The following is a 6155-nucleotide window of genomic DNA, read 5'->3' as shown; positions in this document are numbered from 1 at the left end:
TCTAGGACACGACCCCAACAGCTTCCTCCTCTAGATTCTTCACATGGCCGTGTCAGATAGCACGACCAGTGTAGGCTTTCACACTGGTTCCCTCACACGACCATGTGTGAGACACGGTCGAGAAGCTTTCCTCCTCTGGATTCTTCACACGGCCGTGTCTGGGACACGACCACCTACCTTTTCTTCTCTGGAGACTCCACACGGTCGTGTCATGTAGACACGGCCCAAGCATCTCCCTTTTCTACACTGTAAGCCTGGTCGTGTGCAACACACAACCATGCTCTGTTTTGCTCCAATTGACACTTCTCCTCCTTTCTAGCTCCTTCCACACTTCCATGCCCATGAAAAAATCATGGCCAGCTCATGGAAGTGAAATTTCAACTTGAAAACAAAACAAAAACCAAGTAAAAAAAAACTACCAAAGAATAATAGAGACATGAAATGAAATTAACTAAAAAGAAACCATTGGGTTTCCTCCCAAGAAGCGCTTATTTAAGGTCTTTAGCTCGACCAATCTAATTACTCCCCTCTTTTCTTTGCCCTTGGAGGGCAGACATATTTGTCATTTTTGTTGGGAGATCTCCTCCCAACATCTTCTACCACACAATTTTCTTCATTAGGTGGCCTCCCATGAGGATGGAAATTCCATTCCTCCAATTTGTAAATGTTTGTCCTGCTACAAGAATTCAAGAGAGAAGAGGCATGGTTAGAGTTTTTAGATAATTCATATTCCAACCGTTCCTTACCGATCACCAAAGAAAGTTTATGATTTTTAACATCTATAATAGCTCCTGCTGTAGCAAGGAATGGTCTTCCCAATATGATAGGGATTTTTGGGTCCTCCTCCATGTCTAGCACAACAAAATCGGTGGGAATTATACTCTCACCTACTTCTACCGGCACATCTTCCACAATACCCATAGGGTACCTGCAGGAGTGATCAGCAAGTTGTAGTGTCATGGTAGTAAGTTTAATGTTTTTAAGACCTAACTTATTGCAAATAGAATAAGGAATGAGGCTAACACTTGCCCCCAAATCATAAAAAGCTTTTTCAATAAACTCAGTTCCTATATTGCAAGGAATACAAAAGCTTCCAGGGTCCTTCAACTTTGGGGAAGTGTTCTTTCCCAAAAGAGCACTGCATTCCTCTGTAAGTGCAATGGTCTCAATATCTCCTTTCTTCCTCTTACTTGACATGATGTCCTTCAAGAATTTGGCAAACTTGGGCATCTGAAGGATTGCATCGATGAGTGGTACTTCAACACATATTTCTTTCACCTTCTCCAAGAATTTGCCAAACTCTTCATCTTTCTTTAACATAATCAATCTTTGAGGAAAAGGAACTGCTATATTTTGATGGTTGAGTGGAAGAGTCTCTTCAACCTTAATGGTACTCTCCTCATCAACTTGAATTTGATTTGGTGATGGAGGAGAGAGCTCTTCTTCATTGCGCATCCCTTTTGGAGCAGTCACTCGGGGATCTCCCAAGGTCCATCCGCTCCTAAGCTCAATTCCATTACAGTGCTCCATAGAATTAACATCAGCCTTTCCAGGTAATTATCCTGGTGCTCTAGATGATAAGGAAGCTAGTTGGGCAATCTGACTTTCCAAAATCTTTTGATGTCTATCAGAATTATCCATTCTCTGAGTAAGCTTTAAAATGTCTTGTTTCATTTCATTCTGAGCTTGTTTCATTTCATTCTGACTGGACATAATTTCTTCAAACATCTTTTCAATTTTGGACATAGGAAAGCCTTGAGAAGATTGTTGCTGAAAATTTTGTTGCTCGGATTGAAAATTAGACCTTGCCCCCATGGATGGTCCTTGATCTTGGTTATTTCTATAAGAGAAATTAGGATGACTCTTCCATCCAGGATTGTAAGTATTTGAGTAAGGGTTGTTCTGCCTCTGATTGAAACTCATGATTACATCACATTGTTCTAATTGATTGATTTGTGCAGTTATAGACCCCAATGGACATGAGTCACTTAGATGTTCAGAACTCCCACATACTTCACAAGAAGCAACAATGGCATTGGCTGTATTTGAACTACCTCCCATATTCTCAAATTTTTTTGTAAGAGCATCCAGTTTTGCAGCCAACAAGGTCACTACATCAACATCGAATTTTCCTGATGCTTTTGTTGTTGGGTTCATACAAGAATAGCCACCACTTCTTTCATTAGCCCATTGATGGTGGTTTTGTGCTACGCTTTCGATTATCTCCTCGGCTTCATCTAAACTCTTGTTCATAAGTGCCCCTCCAGCAGCTGAATCAAGGGACACTTTTGTGTGATAGTTGATGCCGTTATAAAACATGTGTAGCACTAACCATCTTTCCAAACCATGGTGTGGGCATTGTCTAAGCATGCTGTTGTATCTATCCCATGCTTCAAATAAAGATTCTGAGTCTGCTTGTTTGAAGCTTGCAATAAGGTTCCTCATATGAGTTGTTTTACTAGGGGGATAGAATTTGTCAAGAAATTGTTGCTCGCATTGCTCCCATGTGGTGATGCTATTTGGAGCCAAAGAATTCAACCATTGCTTGGCTCTATCTCTCAAAGAAAACCCAAACAATAGTAGACACACTGCCTCTGAAGAAACACCATTCATTTTCATTGTACCGCATATTTCATAGAAGACCTCCAAGTGTTGATTTGGGTCTTCATGCGGTCCTCCACCAAATTGATTTTGCTGCACCATAGATTTGATTGCAGGTTTGATCTCAAAATTATTTACCTCAACTAAAGGCCTTGAAATACTAGATCGAAAACCCCTAGCATAAGGTGCTGCATAATCCTTTAGTGGTCTGTTCGCCATAATAGAATGTTCTTGTTCTTCTTGTTGTCTTTGCAGAATTTTTCTTCTATGAAATGTTCTGTCTATCTCAAGGTCTAGAGGAAGAAGTTCTCCTGCAAAGTTAGATCTTCGCATACACAAGAACAAGATGACAAGATATGTTTACAAAAGAAAAAGACAGAGAAAGAGTAAATCAAAAGAAAACAGAGAAAAGTTAGACAAAGAATATTAGAATCTAAAATGCAGAATTAGAATCACAATTAGAAAGAAATTGTCAAGAGTGTTATACAAGAAATGAAAAACATATAAAAACAGAATTCTAACAATTAGTTATAACTATGCAATTAAAAAGAAAAGTAGAAAAGTTATGTTTAGTCTAACTCAATTGATAATTCCTAATGTTATAGCGCAGTCCCCGGCAACGACGCTAAAAACTTGTTCGCTCTCCGCAAGTGTAAGGAAATGTCGCAAGTAATATAAAAGATTATCGTATCCATAGGGACTGGAATAAGCACTAGAAATGTTTCAACGCGAGGTAGCTAAACAACTAATCAATTGGTTTCCAAAAGGAAAATGTAACTAATGAAAAGTAAACATAGAAATGAAAGATCAACAAACAAGATTATGGGCTATGATAAAGGAATGTTCTAGGAGTTTTGGTTTCTTTGTAAGATTCCTCAATGTAAATGATCTACCAAATCCTATTTCTCAATTGTCCAACATTTATAAAAGGTTGCCGGTTCTCTCTTGCAATAGACAACCGGCCTAGAACTGAAATCTATACCTAAATGTGATCGATTAGATATGAACTTATGCTGTCCTTACACGGGCAATTTCCTGTCACGAAGATCCCTTGGAAAATCAACACAAAGATCATACTTCTCAACCCATAAGATATAAAGATTAATTCCTAATTCTATCCTACCCTCTTGAATTACCCTATTTTTCCCTAAATCTTATCCCTCAAACGTCCTTACACGGCCTTGCACCTTTTGCGTGCTTCCCTCGAAAAATTGAGTAGGAGATAATCTTTATAAGATCTATAGGACATTCAAACAATCAATCTAAAATGAGAATTAGATCCACAACACAACAATTCATTCAAGATTGAATTGATACAAACAAGACAATATCATAGAAACAAGGAAATGGCAAATCCATAAGAGTTTACATCAATTCATCATACAAATACTCCCTTATCCTAAAACAAAGAGATCTACTCCATGAATCAAAGAGAGAAATCCGAAAATACAAAGATTACAAGCATTTCTTGATCCCCAATCCAAGAAGAGGAGAGAAAGAAAACTTATCTAAGATGAAGCTTGGTCTTCGGATCCAATCCACGCTCCCGGAGTCGAATCCGTTGAAGATCCACCTTTAGATCGCCCAGAAATCCTCCCAAGATTGGAAGGAAAGACCCAAATCTCGCTCTCTCCCAAGTGGGAGAAGATCCCCTTTCAAATCTTGAAGGGTTTAAATAGAGGTGAAGTTTGGGCGCCACATGGTCCCGTGGCACGACCGTGTGAGGTTCACACGGCCCTGCCCACTCTCCTCTCAGCCAGCCTTGCACGGCCGTGTGTGAGACACGACCATGGCAAACATCCGCCAATGGCCCCTTACATGCCCGTGTAGATCTACACGGCCTGAATTGCCTTAGCCTCTGGAAATTTGGCACGACCGTGTGATGCACACAGCCTGCTTCCTTCCCTGCCACTGAGAACCTCACACGGCCGTGTGAGACACACGGCCGAGGCTTCTCCTGTCTCTAGAAAACTCACATGGTCGTGTGATGCACACAGCCTAGGCTTCTTCTCATGTCTGGGTTCTTCAGATACTTGCACAGCCATGTGAGGTTCACACGGCCATGACCACTTCGTTTCCTGCTGCAGCCTTCTGGCCCGTGATCTCCACACGGCCTGGGCAACCCCCCAGAGCAGGGCAGTGCGTGGTTCAGGTAGGACACCTTCTTCCCTTGCTTTGCTCATAAATTTGGCTTCGAACATGAAATCTTCACCAATTTCGACTCCTATGTACAGAAAATGCACAAAAGCAGATCTCCGAACAAAGAGAGTAAATATGCTAAAAAGGAAAGCTGAAAGTACGAAAATGCATAGATCAAGCATGCTCAAAGTATGTGAATGTGCGTCAAAACATGCCAATAAGTGTATACAATCTACGCACATCAAGCAGCCACAAGTGATTGTCAATCTAATGGCTAATCAGCAGCTAGCTCCTACCACTCCCCCAACTGCAAACGTGGAGACTCCAGTGGTGACTGAGGTCCCTCCAACTGCTCCGAAAGTCATCACAACAGTTAAAAGACAAGAAGCATACCTTATCCAGTGGCAGAAGCTGAAACCGGAAATCTTCTCGGGCACGACTGAGCCCTGGGATTCCCAGGCTTGGTTCAAGACGCTAGAAAGAACAATGGAGCTTCTTGACTGGTCAGAAGTTGAGAAGGTCAAGTGTGCCTCATTCTGCCTGTCTGGAGATGCTCTTATGTGGTGGGAGAGAATTAAGAGCAAGAGAGCAGCCAACCAAATGAGCTGGGCTGACTTTGAGACAGAGTTCTACGAAGAATTCTTCCATCTTCAGGTCACCAATAAACACTATAAAGAATTTATAGAATTCAGACAAGGTGACCTGCCAATGGAAGAAGCAGTCAAAAGGTTCAGTAGGCTAGCTCGTCTCTGCCCAGAGCTAGTAAGTACAGAGAGGGAGCGAGTCAGATTGATGCTCCGAATGCTAAGACCAGAGATAGCACTTAATATGAGAAGTGGAACTCACCGGCCGCAGACTGGTGAAGAGCTAGTCAGTAGTGCATTAATCGCAGAGCACTATCTGAACAGCATCAAGGTACAACAAACATAACTCAAACCAGTTAAGATAGAAGACAAGACAGTAGGGGGTCAGAAACCCCAGTCAAGTAATCAGAACTGGAAGGGCAAGAGCAATAAGCGGAAGCAGTGGCCAGGCAGCCAGAAGGGGGGTTCAGAGAGCAAGCAAGTCAAGTACCCTCCCTGTCCTAAATGTGGGAGAACACACCCAGGGACGTGTATTTTGGGTGTCACAGGATGCTATACTTGTGGGAAAGAAGGACATAGGTCCAAGGACTGCCCTAACAAGTACAAAGCATCCCAACAGTAGACGGTGCAGTACGGGGGCAAGCCTCAGCTACACTACATGTCTGCAACTCTGGATGGACCCCAGCTTAGTCAAGGAAGGTTGGAAGCCCCACCAGTTTCAGCCAGTGCCAGAGTATTCTCCCTCACTAAGGAGGAAGCTACTAGTGCCTCCACGGTCGTAACAGGTCAAGTAGTTATTTTTCAGCATTTAGCTACTGCACTATTTGATAC

At 42.1% G+C, this 6155-nt stretch overlaps 1 pseudogene; it reads left to right on the top strand.

The window, feature by feature from the left end:
- The first annotated feature begins 2341 nt into the window (after nt 1-2341).
- LOC121968879 lies at nt 2342-2413 on the top strand (annotated as a pseudogene).
- Nucleotides 2414-6155: the final 3742 nt, after the last annotated feature.

The sequence above is a fragment of the Zingiber officinale genome, chromosome 3B (assembly GCF_018446385.1).
Source record: "Zingiber officinale cultivar Zhangliang chromosome 3B, Zo_v1.1, whole genome shotgun sequence".
Taxonomy (NCBI): domain Eukaryota; kingdom Viridiplantae; phylum Streptophyta; class Magnoliopsida; order Zingiberales; family Zingiberaceae; genus Zingiber; species Zingiber officinale.
Note: the sequence above shows the minus strand (reverse complement) of the source record. Positions and strands in the feature narration are given on the sequence as shown.